The 14,980-nt window shown below is 42.2% G+C and overlaps 2 protein-coding genes and 1 pseudogene across 2 annotated transcripts in view; 2 read left to right on the forward strand and 1 right to left on the reverse strand.

The window, feature by feature from the left end:
- Nucleotides 1-14,980, forward strand: part of LOC131481044 (zinc finger protein 260-like) — a 242,443-nt gene that overhangs the window by 190,892 nt on the left and 36,571 nt on the right.
- LOC131481038 (zinc finger protein 793-like) overlaps nucleotides 1-14,980 on the reverse strand; it is a 390,937-nt gene that overhangs the window by 127,533 nt on the left and 248,424 nt on the right. The gene's annotated exons all lie outside the window — the stretch shown is intronic.
- Nucleotides 8,039-14,980, forward strand: part of LOC131481039 (COP9 signalosome complex subunit 7a-like) — a 32,810-nt pseudogene continuing 25,868 nt past the window's right edge.

Raw genomic sequence — 14,980 nt, forward strand, 5'->3', positions numbered from 1 at the left:
ATCTGACTTTGTCATAAAAAAAAATAAATCTTTAAAAAAAATAACAAGTGCTAATTCCAATATTTATCTTGTTACAGAAGTTAAATAAAGTGCCAGAATTTGAAGCTTATGAATTTCTGAATGCCTGTCAAGAATGCCTTGAAGGCATAAATTATCTGACTGCAACAGAATCTGTTTACATAAAAGGGTACAGATTAGATTCTCCTCCTGTCTCTGTGTCTTACTTAGCAATAAAAATAAATCAATGTTTTACAAAAAAAGCAAAGAATTGTATTTAATCACGAACAAACATTGTTCATACGTCACAAGAGGCTAATTATTCTTATGTTTTTATTTAAACAATATTTATCTCAAATAAAAAATGTTTAAAGACTTATTTTATTTTTATGGCAAACTCAAATATACAGAGAGGAGGAAACACAGAGATTTGTCTGATGATTCATTCCGCAAGTGACCGCAATGGTTGGACTGCACCATTCCGAAGCTAGATGCCTGGAACTTCTTCCATGTCTCCCACGTAGGTGCATGGTCCCAAGGGTTTGGGCCATCCTCAACTGCACTCACAGGCCACAAGCAGGGAGCTGGATGGGAAGCGGGACTTCCAGGATTAGAACTAGTGCCCCTATGGGATTCTATTGCATTTTAGGTGAGAAGTTTAGCCGCTAGACCAATATGCCAGGGCCTAAATCAAAATTGAAGGTGTAGAAATCTCTGGTTGAATATTCATTGCTTTTGGAGGGCTCTGTTCTAGCAAGTTACTGAACAAGCTTTCAACGTAACATTTTGATATGTTTGACAGTAGATGTTACTTAGCTTTTCCTGTACCCCATCCCTCTGGATTAGGATTGCGTGTGGCTGAAGCATACAAAAGAGAAAGGAAAATGCTTAAAGCTTGGAAAAACTGCAGTTTCAAGCAGAGGAAGAGGGAGGAGGAGGGGGAGAAGTGGTTGTGGCTGCTCAGATTCTCAGTGAGGAAAGCTAGCTGGGGAACTTCAGACAGAGGAGCGTGAAGGAAGGAGTGGGTTGTGAGAAGTAGGTGGAGCACAGTGTGATTTACAGATGGGAGAGGGTGGAGGGAAACATTGATTATTGATCAGATTGTATAATATTGCTTTACAGGCAGCTGGCTTATGCTGTAGGCACAAGGAATATCCTAGAGGCTGCACAAGCCAGAGCTGAGCTGATCCTAACCCAGGAGCCAGGAACTTCTTCCAGGTTTTCCATGCTGGTAAGAGTTCTAAGGCTTTGGACCATCCTCCACTGTTTTTCCAGGTCACAAGCTGGGAGCTGGATGGGAAGTGGGGAAACCAGAACTGGAACCATTGCTCAGATGGGATCTTTGCTAGTGTAAGGCAAGGATTTCTAGCCACTAGGCCACTTGCCAGGCACAAATGATAGATTTCTTTAATGACAAACTGCAAGGATGAGCACAGGTCACATTCATGTGAGGTGTTGAAACTGCAGAAAACCTGTAGTCCCAGGAACAAGGTCTGAGATATACACATCTAGGCCCAGCTACAGGCATATAGGGCTCGAGACATGAGGAGGCAGTGAAGGCTTGGATAAGTTTCTAAAACACAGGAAGAAACACAGAACATGTCACATAAACCAGCACAGTAGGTGGGGATCCAATTAGAGTCTCAAGTTTGTGTTGTATTTAGTGAAAACCAGCCATTGTGGCAATCCATTAACAAAATTATCAAAAATTAGGGGTCTGGCATGATGGCTCAGTTGCTAAATCCTCTGCTTGCATATGTGCTGGGATCCCGTAATGGTGCCTGTTCATACCCAGCAGCTCCACTTCCCACCTAGCTCCCTGCTTGTAGCCTGGGAAAGCAGTCGAGGATGGTACCAAGCCTTGGGACCCCGCACACACATGGAGTACCTGGATGAGGCTCCTGGCTTCTCATCAACTCAGTTCTGGCTGTTGTTTCTACTTGTGAAGGGAACAAGCAGATTCAAGCCTTTGCTCTCTGTCTCTCCTTCTCTATGTAAATCTGTCTTTCCACTAAATAACTAAATATCAAAATAAATTATTGGAAGTCATTAAGAAAGAAATGCCATGTAAATAATCAATTTCTGGAATATAAACACAATTTTTCATAAAACTTGTAATCGTTCACAAGATTATGAGAGGATTTTCTGTAATACTAAGGAGTAAGATGTATTTAAATAGGTGCCGGGGTAATAGCCTAAAGGCCTAAGTCCTTACCTTGTATGTGCTAGGATTGCAGTTGGGCACCAGTTCTAATCCCAGCAGCCCTGCTTCCCATGCAGTTCCCAGCTTGTGGACTGGAAGAGCAGTTGAGGACAGCCAAAAGCTTTGGAACCCTGTACACCTATGGGAGACCTGCAGGAGCCCCACACTGGCCATTGTGGCCACTTATGGAGTGAATCAGCAGATGGATGATTGTCCTCTGTCATGCCTCCTTTCTGTATATCTGATTTTCCAAGAAAAAATTTTAAAACATCACTAAAACAAATGTTTAAAAACAGAAACCAAAGCCATAAGTTGTGGAAACTAAGTTACAAAAATACATAACATAACATAACATAACATAACATAACATAATATAACAAAACATATTATAATGTAACATAGGAAATATAATATGAATTACATATGTCACTGCAGGTTTTCTTTTGCTCGATTGAATCAGGACAAGCCCTCTTCTTGTTTGTCTCTTATACATTGTTGTGAATGTGTAATTAGGGAAATTAGGGAATTAGCCTGGGAAAGCAGTCGAGGATGGCCCAATCAATTGGGACCCTGCACCCGTGTGGGAGACCCAGAAGAGTTTCCTGGTTCCTGGCTTCAGATTGGCTCAGCACCGGCTATTGCCGCTCACTGGGGAGTGAATAATCGGAAGGAAGATCTTCCTCTCTGTGTCTCCTCCTCTCTGTATATCCGACTTTGTAATAAAATAAATAAATCTTTAAAAAAAAGTCAAATGAACTAATTGGTAAAAAAGCCATTGTAGAGAAGAAAAGTCTCAGAATCTATTGAACATTCAATGAGGTTCGCCTGCAGATTCCTAGGATCTGTTTCTGTGTGTTTTCAGACTTGAACCTGAAGCCCACAGGGAAGGAGAGGCCAGGAGGTGGACTGATGTGAGAGGCGACAGCGGCCCCTGCTGTTGGAAGGCTCAAGCTGCAAGAGAGGAGGTCCCTTCCAGGCTGAGGTATAGCCCCGCCCCTCACTCCCCCTCCCTCCAGAATCCTTCCTCACTGCTTTTCTAGCTTTGTGATTGTGATTGGCTGCGCATTGTGACGTCATGCGTAGTCGTGGGAGCGGTCCAATCAGGCACGCGCAGGCATCCCTGTGGCAGCAGGCGGGAGGTTGTTGTGGGGCGCCGCCATAGCCACTTTGCTGGTTGTGCTAGTGGAGAGGCGCAGGTGGCTGAGCCAGTGCTGCCCTGTGAGCTCCCTCCCCGCAGGAGCCTCTGCAGGACCCCCGACTCGTGAGAAGCTGGGAAGGGTGAGTGTGTGAGAGCATCTCCTGAGGCCCCGGGGCGGGCGGGCGGGGGCCAGGAGGGGGCCCTAGGGGTCCTCACTCTGCAGCACTGACCTTGAACACTAGGCCTCCCAGTTGAACCCATTGTGCAGTGAGGAGGGGGGAGTGCCCGGGACAGTTCGACCTTCATGTTGGGCAGGATTTCCTTTTTCTTTATGTAAAGGTAAAGTTCTTGATTTGAGCCACAGCGTCTGGAGCCCGCAGCTCAGTCCTCAGTGAAGCTCCTCCTAAGGGTCTGGGGCAGTTCTCTTGTTGCTGACACCAGAGCAGCACAGACTCCAGCAGTTAGAACAAACAGCCTTGTTTTCCTGCGAGTTTTGCTGCAAGGTTGAGGGGCAGCATGTGGTGCTGGCGTTGTGCTTGGCAGAGGCCTGGGGTGGCACAACGCCTTTGCAGAGAAGCATTTTGAAAAAATCTTTTGTCAATTGAAGTCCGGTCTCTTTGATCTTCCATCCTCAAAGGTGACTAAATCATAGTACTGTGTGATAAATGATGTTTGTGATTTCCTAAACTAATATTTTTTAAGTTATATGGTATGGTAAATAGATCTTAGATATGTCTTGTCCTTTTCTTTTCTTTTCTTTTCTTTTCTTTTCTTTTCTTTTCTTTTCTTTTCTTTTCTTTCTTTCTTTCTTTCTTTCTTTCTTTCTTTCTTTCTTTCTTTCTTTCTTTCATCTTATTTATTTTTGTTCAAGTGAGAGTTCAAATAAGAAAAAGGGCCAGGTGCCTTGACATACATGCTAAAGTCCTTACTTTGAGCGCCTGGCAAGCCATTTGGGCGCTGCTTCTAATCGCGGCAGTCCCTCTTCCCATCCAGCTCCTTGCTAATGGCCTGGGAAAGTAGTCATGGTCACCCCAAGGCCTTGGGACCCTGCACTCCCATGGAAGACCCAGAAGAGCTCCTGGCTCCTAACTTCGGATTGACACAGTGCCGGTAGTTGCAGCCACTTATGGAGTGAATCAGCGAACAGCAGATATATCTGTCTCTCATACTTTCTCTGTATATATCTGTCTTTGCAATAAAAAAATAAATGAATCTTAAAAAAAAAAGACACAGAGATCTTCTACCCACTGGTTCACTACACAGGTGGCTAAAATAACAAGTGTTGGACCCAGCTGAGTCCTGGAGCCTGCATCTTCCTCCAGGGCTTGCATCTGGGTGATCAGGGCCCAGGCACCTGGATGATCTTCCACTGCTTTTCCCAGGAGATGAACAGAGAGCTGGGCTGGAAGTGGAACAGCTGATTCCATATGGGATGCTGGTGTTGCAGTTGGCAGCTTTACATGTTATACCCCAATGCTGGCCTTTGCTTTAGTTTTTGATATGATGACAGTACTTGTCTTGGTTTCATTTCTCACGTGCTAATTCATTCCAGTTGTTTTGTTTTTTTAATAGTTTTGGAGTGGTTCAGAAATTATCCTAATTTTTTGAAATTTTGTGATAGTTTCATCTTTTTTTTTCCAATTGTGAACCATTCCATATTGCATCTTTATTGCAAAAGTCAACATGCTTCTTAGAAATTCAGATTGTAATCCATAAAACAAACATTACATATATGAATTTAAATGTATAAACAGAAATTCAACAATATCTCCTATTATACTATTACACAAATTCACTATTTCATAAAAACTATAATTCAGGCAAACTATACATCAAGAGGAACCTCTATTCTTTTCACATGATTTTTTTTCTTTTTCTTTTGAAATAATGATCTTTCACCTTGGAGCTCTTCACCTTAACAGAAATATTTCCCATTTGATTATCTTAGCCGGCATTGCAGTTGTTTTGCCTGTAGGACAATATTATGTTACAGACGGGATTAATTCTGATGGTGTATGAAGCAAGGAGAGGGTAGAATGTTTGCAGTCTAACATTCCCTCCATGTATGCTTATTTTGTGTTTCTCTAGGATTTGGCTTGACTTTTTCTTCTTCATGTAGTTTTAACTGAGATCTCTAATCACATTGCTGAGTAGCAGTTCCCACTGACTGAGAAGTTACACTGTTGTATTAACTTGTACTCATCACTGTCAGTTGGTGTGTACTTTCCTTTGCCTTCCTATGAGATTTTCCTTTAAAGAATGTGCTGCTCTATTTAGAATCACTGGGAACAGGCATGTGGTCCTCAAAATTATGTGTGAAAAGCTGCACCAAACATCCATGCCAATTTTTTAAAAAAGATTTATTTACTTTTATTACAAAGTCAGATATACAGAGAGGAGGAGAGACAGAGAGGAAGATCTTCCATCTGATGATTCACTCCCCAAGTGAGCACAACGGCCAGTGCTGTGCCGATCTGATACTGGGAACCAGGAACTTCCTCTAGGTCTCACACACAGGTGCAGGGTCTCATGCCTGTGGGCCGTCCTCAACTACAGTCCCAGGCCACAAGCAGGGAGCTGGATGTGAAGTGGAGCTGCCGGGATTAGAACTGGTGCCCATTTGGAATGCCAGGACATTCAAGGTGAGGACTCTAGCCACTAGCCATGCCGCTGGCCCTCATGCCAATTTTCATTTTGCAATTCTTTTTCTCTTAATATTTTAAAAAGTAATTCTTATTTGTATATTTCATTTATAAAAGTCATGGAGAGAGAGAGAGAGTGATGGACCATCGGCTTCTTAATTCTTTAAATTCTTGCAAGGTTGTGATAAGGTCAAGCCAAAAACAGAAGCCAGGAACTAAATCTGTGTCCATTTCAGAAGTTGCAAAAACTTGTATATTGAGAAATTTCTTGCTTGCATCCAGAGAGTGAGTTTGCAGCAAGATGGAATTTGTTGTGGAGCCATAACACAAACACAGGAAGTCCAATGTAGGGTGAGCGTCTGCTAAAGCAGTATCTCATCCACTCTACTAGACGCCCACATCTCCTCATTTTAACTAAATATGTTAGACGGTTGCATATTCTGTCCTGTATTAGGATATCATGGATATATTTTTTAGGTTTTTCCTTGAGTAGTTTCTCTAGAGACTGTTAAGTGTATTTGCAGATAATCTCAAAACAATTGTAAATAATGCTGTCTCAATTCTTTAGAAATTCAGGTATACTTCCAGTTTCTTGAGAAGTTCAGAAATAGTCCCCACTGTTTTCATTTATCCTATAGGCTGTGTGTAATTTTTGTCATTCATTTTACTTAGTATCAAGAGCAACAATCTTGTTCATTTTTGGTAGTGTCATTTTGAATAAAGATTTATATGTTAAAAGGAATCAGAATGAGGGGCCCGGCGGCATGGCCCAGCCACTAAAGTCCTCACCTTGAATGCACTCAGATCACATATGGGCACCACTTCTAATCCCGGCGGTTCCACTTCCCATCCAGCTCACTGCTTGTGACCTAGGAAAGCAGTTGAGGATGGCCCAGATGCATGGGACCCTGCACCCCGCATGGGAGACCTGGAAGAGGTTCCTGGTTCCTGGCTTTGGTTCAGCACAGCACCAGCCATTGCGCTCACTTGGGGAGTGAACCATAGGATGCAAGATCTTCCTCTCTGTCTCTCCTCCTCTCTGTATATCTGACTTTGTAATAAAAATAAATAAATCTTAAAAAAAAAAAGGAATCAGAATAGAGAAAGTAAATGTTTATACCATCATTTGGTGTTAAAACACTTTTCTCTCAATGACTCAACATCCAAAGTCACGTACATTTTGATCAATTTCTCTACTATTTGTTGAAAAGAATGTGAGAGGCATCAGTTGTAATGGGATGTTCACTTTCTGATGTAGTTCCCTTCTCAGGTGTTGGAAGATAGAATAAAATGTCCCAGTTCCGTGGACACCTGCACCCCTGTGGAGGATCTGAATAGAATTGAGGTTCCTGGTTTTGGCCTGGACCTTGCTGCCTCTTGTGGCCACATGGGGAATAATCAAGTGGAGGGAAGATCTCAGTCTGTGGCTCTTGCTGTGTAATTTTCACATTTAAGCAAATAAATGAATTGTTTTTAAGTAGTTAAAAAGGAGGGGGTAAGGAACATCCCAAGGCCTATGGAAATCATCATAAAATGAAATAATAAAAGGTAAAAAAAATAAAAGTAAGATTACATTTGCTTGGGAAAAGAGAGAATCCAGCATGATAGCCTAGTTGCTACCATCCTAATCTTGCATGTGTCAGGATCCCATAAGGGCACATGTTCTTGTCCCAGCTGCTCCGATTACTATCTAACTGTCTGCTTGTGACCCGGGAATAAGTAGAAGACAGCTGAAAGTCTTGAGACCCTGCATGTGCATGAGAGACCCAGCAAAACCTCTTGGCTCCTGGCTTCAGATCAGCTCAATTCCAGCTGTTGTGGACACGTGGGCAGTGAGCCAGTGGATGGGAGATGTTTCTCTCTTGTCTTCTCTCTGTAAATCTGAATTTCCAGTGAAAATGAATAAATACTTTAAAAAACAAAAATTCAGTAAATAATTTAAGAAGTACTGAATGTCTTTTATACTGTGTGGATTGGGACAGTTTGAATTTTTTAAAATATTGTTACTGTGAATGGATGATTCTCTGATTTTAAAAGTTCCACAGAATTTTGGTCAAGATGTACTTGAATACTGCTGCAAGGTACAGTGCAGTGTTTGTGTACATATACAGCCTAAGCTGAGTAAACCAGGTGCCCAGGCTTTCCATGTATCTTTGCTTTTACAGTAAACAGGGTGCTCCCTTCCAGTTCTCTGCATAAGCTTATCCTGTTGTGAACTGTAGTCACCACACACTGGGATGGGTCACTGGATCTTGTTCCTTCTGTCTCACTTTCTTTGCTCCCTGTTCTACCTCCTTCCTTTCCCCAGGCCTCACTCTTCTCAGTCTGTAATAATCACCACTCAAAGTGCAGCTGGGAGTTTTTGACATATATATATACACACACACAGAGCATGTTAGATCTATTTATACTTTTTCCTGATTTTATCACTTCCAGTTTCATCTCTCTTGCAACAAATAGCAATATTTTATTTTTAATGGCTGAATACAGTCTTGGTTTTCATTAGGTTTCATTATCAACAAAATCAGGGAAAAAGTACTCAAAAGCAAACAAAGTTGAGTTTCTTAATTCCAATTTCTGTGCATTTTATTTCCTTCCCTTCACTTTCTTTGGGAAAATATTAAATAACAGTGAAATGTTGGTGTTCGTATTTGATTGCGTATCTTGAAAGAACTATATCAATAGACTTCAGTTGAGGTATATTTGAATATTTGTAAGTTTGCTCATCTTATGTATGTACATTTATTATAAACTAAATGTAGCATTTTACTGAATGTTTTCAGTACGATGGTTTCAATAATGCTTATCCTTCACCCTGTTTGTGTGAAGTATTTGGTGTGGTGATTTGCATTTGTTGCCCCATTTTCTACATCCTCAGGGTAGATGTGCTTTGATTATCATGTGCGCATTGATTGATGCTGCTGAATTCATTTTATGTGTAATATGTGAGGATTTTTACCTTTATTTTTATCCAGCATACTGGTTTGTGATTTTTTAAACTAGACGTCTGGGCTATGATTATTTTAGAAGAAGCATGCAGAAATAAATACACCGAAGTCTAATCATGCTACAATGGAGATTGCATTTTGACTGAGCGATTACATTGTGTTTCTCAATGTAAAACAGTCAGATGTGAGTTAAGTCATCCACTGTGGATTCAGTCTAGTTTTGGAATCTAAATATTGTTAGGCCCAGGATAAATTTGGAACTGTTTTTCCAATGGTTTACAATAATGGTTTGTAATAATTCTAGAAAATTCGGTGTTAATTGGGTATAATTTAGTAATGAAACACCTGTTGTTGACCTTTGGTTTGAAGAGATTTTATTTCTTTTCATTTTTTTTTGAAATTTCATTTCTGATTCATTGTTACTTACTGTTGGTTTTGTCAGCTTTTAGTGTCTTTCTGATGCACTTTTGTAGGCTAATACTAAGTATTCAGAAATGATGAACTTATTAGTTTATAATTACTGTTGATAATACCTAGCGATCCATTGTATTCCTTTTTTTTCCAATAATGATTTTGTCAGTATGAAAGGCAGAGTTATAGAGCCAGAGGGAGAGTTAGAATGCAAGATATCCATCTGCTTTACCCCTCTCCAAGTGAGCACAATGGCTAAAGCAGGACCAGGTTGAAACCAAGAGTCACTGGATTCTTCCAGTTCCCCCACATCAGCACAGGACTCAAGCCCGTGGGACATCCTCTGAATTTCAACATGCATTAGCAGGGACCTGGATCAGAAATGAAGCAACCAGGACTTGGAGTGGCATCCACAGGGGATGGTCACATCACAAGCAGTGGCAGAACCCACTTGGTCCAGATAGTCTTGATCCACTATACTTCTGTGAAAGCAATTTTAATGTATTGTTTTCTTACTTTATGTGCTTATGTCTACCTTTTTTTCTTTTTTTAGATTTATTTTATTTTAAAGATATTTTTATTATAAAGTCATATAGATTGAGTGATTGATTGATTGATTGATTGATTAGAGGAGACAGAAATAACTTCCTTCTGCTCATTCATTACTCAGGTGACCACCAACAACCCTAGCTGTGCCAATCTGAAGCCATGAGCATGGAGCACTTCTGGGTCTCCCACAGAGGTCTAGGTTCCTAAGGTTTTGGGCCATCCTTGTCTGCTTTCTCAGGCCACAAGCAGAGAACTGGATGAGACGTGGGGCTGCCAGGATTAGAACCAGTGCCGATATAGGATCCTGGTGCCTTTAAGGAGAGGACCTTTGCCACTAGGACACTGCGCAGGACCCTAGATTTTATTTTTATTGCAAATCAGATATACAAAGAGGAGCAGAGACAGAGAAAAATGTCTCCCATCGGTTGATTCTCTCCCCAAGTGACCACAGCAGCATGAGCAGCACTGATCCAGGAGAAGCCAGGAGTTTCTTCTGAGTCTCCCACACAGGTCCAAGGTTATAAGGCTTTGGGCCATCCTGGACTGTTTTCCCAGGCCACTAGCAGGGAACAGGATGAGAATCAGGGCTGCCGGGATTAGAACAAGAGCCCATCATGGGAAATGGGCAGACACTTCACAAGGGAACAATTCCAAATGGCAAATAAACATATGAAAAAAATGCTCAAGTTCCCTGGCAATAAGGGAAATTAAAACATCAATGAGGTACCACCTAACTCCAGTAAGACTGGCCCACATGAATAAAAGCACCAACAACACTTGCTGGCAAGGTTGCGGGGAAAAGGGAACCCTACTCCACTGCTGGTGGGGCTGCAGGCTGGTACAGCCTCTATGGAAATCAGTATGGAGAACATTCAAACAACTCAAATTCAACATACCGTATGACCCGGCAATAGCACTCCTAGGAATATATCCAGAACACTTGTTTTATGAGAAACCAACCTGCACTCCTATGCTCATAGCAGCACAATCAGTAATTGCAAAAACATGGAAGCAGCCAAAATGCCCATCAACAGAGGATTGGATAAGAAAGCTATGGTTCATCTACTCCATGGAATACTACTCAGCTATTAAAAAAAAAAACAAAATGCAGTTCTTTGTGGCCAAATGGGCCAAACTGGAAACCATAATGCTAAGGGAAATGAGCCATTCCCAAAAGGTTAAATATCACATGTTTGCCTTAATTTAAGATATGATGTTATGTATAACATGCTATGTTATGTATGTTATATGTTGTGTATAAACTAAAATTGAAATGTCAATGAGGTGGTCACACAAGGTGGTTAAGAACTCGCATTTATTTTTAACATATTGGTTACCCATTACTATGTCAATTAATTCCATAATGATGTAAATTTTTGCTGATGGTATGTTGGAGCTTTTAATTGACTGGGATGATACTCTGCTGGCTCTGTCTTCAGACCACAGAGGGCATACCTAGGAAGCCGTTGAACTTGACTGGACAATAAGATGCTGGACTCTATGTTTGGTATATGCTTGCAATGAGGGAATCTCAACTGAACTTGAGCTGTGGTTATGCAACAAGGTGGAGGAAGAATCCACCATGGTGGGAGGGTTTGGGGAGGGGTGGGGAGGGGTGGGGAGAATCCCAGTACCTATGAAACTGTGTCACCCCATTGTTCCAGTGCAACTTGGGACCGAAAACAGAACCAACCCAGCAATTGAAACCACCAGCTGATCATGGTGATGGACTGTGCCGGGCCCTGTACTTGCTAGAACATACAAGAAACTAGTATGGGAATACCTCAAAGTTTCTTTGGAGATCTCCCCAATCGAACGCTGGACTCAGAACTCTAACCAAGAAAAGACAGAAGACAGAACAGGTCAATCATTCATCTCAGCTATATGTTGGCAGCGAAATATGGGGCAAACAGAGACTTTATGATGGACCCTATCAATCAGTGGACGACCTCATCGAGCGAAACTGGCAGCGATTCATAACTGGACAACTATTAAAACACTTGAGCAAATATCTCAGAACATGCCCCACATCCGGGACTTGGGGTGAGTGGGAAACTGGGTGGGGCTTCTCCCTCAATATCCCCCTTTACCTCAGATACGTGTTGGAAACAATATGGACATAATAGTATTACCCACTTCCCTATACCCCCTGAACCTTTTTTTTTTCTTCTTTTACCGTAATTAACTATGTAAAGATTGTCAACAACAATACAATAAAATAGATTAAAAAAAAAAAGAAAAAGGAAACTGTGTCACATAATACAATGTAATTAATGAATTAAAAAAAAACAAATTAAAAAAAAAGAACAAGAGCCCATGTGATATCTTGACACTTGCAAGGTGAGGACTTTAGCCGCTAGTCTACCATGCAGGGCCCTAATTTATCAATTTTTTTCCATTTTTTAAAAAAAATTTGACAATCTTACATAGTTAATTAGGGTAAACAGGTTCAAGGGCTATAGGAAAGTAGGTAAGACTATTACTTCCTTATTGTTTCCTTCATGTATCTGAGATAAAAGGGGATATTGCGAGAGGAACCCCACCCAGTTTCCCACCGACCCAAGGTCCTGGATGTGGGGCATGCTCTGAGATACTTGCTCAAGTGTTTTTGATATTTCAACAGTTATGAATTGCTGTCAGTCTCGCCACTCCAAGCACGATGAGGTTGTTGAATCCACTGATTGACATAGTCCATCACAGAGTCTCTGTTTGCCCAGTGTTTTGCTCCAGCATATAGCTGAGGTGGTTGATTGACTTGTTCTGTCTTCTGTCTTTTCTTGGTTAGGGTTCTGAGTCTGGCATTTTGATTGGGGGTATTCCCAAAGAAAGTGTCTGTGGTGTTCCCAGACCAGATTCTTGTACATACTAGCAAGCACAGTCCCCAGCATAGTCCATCACTCCGACCACCTGGTGGTTGCAATTGCTGGATTGATTCTGTTTTCAGTCCCAACTTCCACTGGAACCAATGGGTGTTCCATTCCAGCCTGATTCTGCCCACTTCATACTCAGCCCTCACATAAAGCAGTGGGAGCTACAGCCCAGTCAGAGCAACCCACAATAACCACCACCAGGCCGCCCCCTACCCTGGTTTGCCAGTATGTGCAGCAGACTAGTCCAGTGTGGTCCACATCTCATTTGGCTCTCGTACATGTCGATGGGTATTGAAGCTTAGTTCCATCTAGCCAGCTCAACTATCCAGCCCTCACGGATGTTGTTGAGTGCCCCTCTGTTTAGCCACCCAAACCCCTGTCCTAGATTTAGTGTGCTCCTGCTGGAGTGGTAAACCAAGAAGGAGGAGCCCACTATTTCCCTCCCAGTTCTTTCTCACTCCCGGATTATGCACTCTTCAGGTGGTTCTGTGGTTTGACTTGACAGAATTAGCCCCCAGTGCCAGCTTCTGCCAGCTTCTGTTGCGAGTAAGCCCAAACAACCCTCATCCACTCTAATTTTGTTTGCACCAGGAGGAATAATCTGCTCAGCCTGGCTTTTGCCTGACTTGGTCCACATTAGGCACACAGGTGTAGTAGCCCTGCCCAGTCTGGTCTGCACACATCCGAGCTTACACTCTCCAGTGGGAATAGCTGTCCATCAAGGGAATCCCCACTTATTCCCCTAAAGGCTCTGCCCCCTCCCTTCCTGGTTCTCATGTGTGCTGATTGGGCACTGTGTTCACATGCAGTACAGGCAACCTCACCCTGGAATTCTGTATTGTGCATTGGTTTTTGTCACAATCGAACTTGGCTCGACTCACTCTCTGTTCTGGTGTTCAGATTTGCCAGTGGATGACATGAATTGATTCAGCCTGGTCTGCCCCAGACCCATGCCAAATGTATGCCAGTGGGAAACTTTCCATAGCCTCTTCTGGGTTGTTTCCTATCATGCCTCTTGCACTTACCTGACAGGTCTGTGTCCTGCCAGAGGAGTTGCCCAGGCTCCTCCATCAGAACCCCTCCCAAGGCCAAATTTCACACATACCAGGGAATCCATGAGCCAGCCCTTCTCATTTTACCTCCTGTCCTAGCAGGAACTGTTTCTTTTCTTGGCTGGCCTTCAACCCAAGCTGGTTCTTGCTGTTGGATATTTCAGCCCAGCAACAGTTCGTCCATACCCACATACAGCTCACACATGACTCAATAGGGTCTGAGACTAGGGTTTTGAGACTTAGCCAAGTCCGTCCTACATCTACCCTGGTCCTCCAGGACACCAGATGGTGTTGGATTCTAGGGCCCTAATTTTTCTTAATCTAGCTAAAGATTTATTAATTTTGTCTTTAAAAAATTCAATATTTCCATTGTCTTCAGTTTTTGCTTAATATAGTTTAATCATTTCTTCACCAATCATTATTTTGAATTTCCTTTAACTAGTCCTAGGCATTTTGTTTTTAATTTTCCTGGGACTTTGAGATCAGTACTTAAGTTGCTTATTTGACTTTCAGTTGTTGCTGTTATTTTAAGTGTTAGGCATCTAAAATCATAACCTTTGGTTTCTATATGCTCTGATGGTGGGTTCTTTCTCATTGGCGATAAGAACTATAGTGAAAAAGAAGAGTGTACTGTGGTTGCCATAAAATTACACAATAGAATGTCTGTCTGGAATCAGTTCTTGTGTTTCTAATGATTGAAAGTTTAAGGGCAAGGTGGTATTAGATTTGGGTTCTGCTGAGGTCTCTCCCTGGCCGAATCACAGTCTCCATCTTCCTGTACCCTCACATGGTGTTTCCTGTGTCCATATGCATCCTTTTCTAGAGGAACCTAAGGCATTTTGAAACATTCTCAGTTAACGTAGTCTCTGGTAATTACCTTTTAAAAAACGTATTTGAAGAAAACTCAAGATTTGATCAAGGCAGAGAGACTCAGTATTATTTGACCCTAGCACTGGTTCCTCCCTTCTGCATCATGACCAGGTCAAATGCGAACTGCACTCCAGGCAATTGCAACTGAGAACACAGACCTCCACCTCCTGCTGACTGCCAGCAGATGACATCTCTGCTTTTTCTGTGCTCAGTTGCCTGTTGCCAGAACCACGCTCTGGCTGAGTAGTGCTGAGAGGTATGGGCCCAGGACCTGCTAGGGTGGTGAGGCTCTTTATTTAG

This window comes from Ochotona princeps, chromosome 8, assembly GCF_030435755.1.
Source record: "Ochotona princeps isolate mOchPri1 chromosome 8, mOchPri1.hap1, whole genome shotgun sequence".
NCBI lineage: Eukaryota > Metazoa > Chordata > Mammalia > Lagomorpha > Ochotonidae > Ochotona > Ochotona princeps.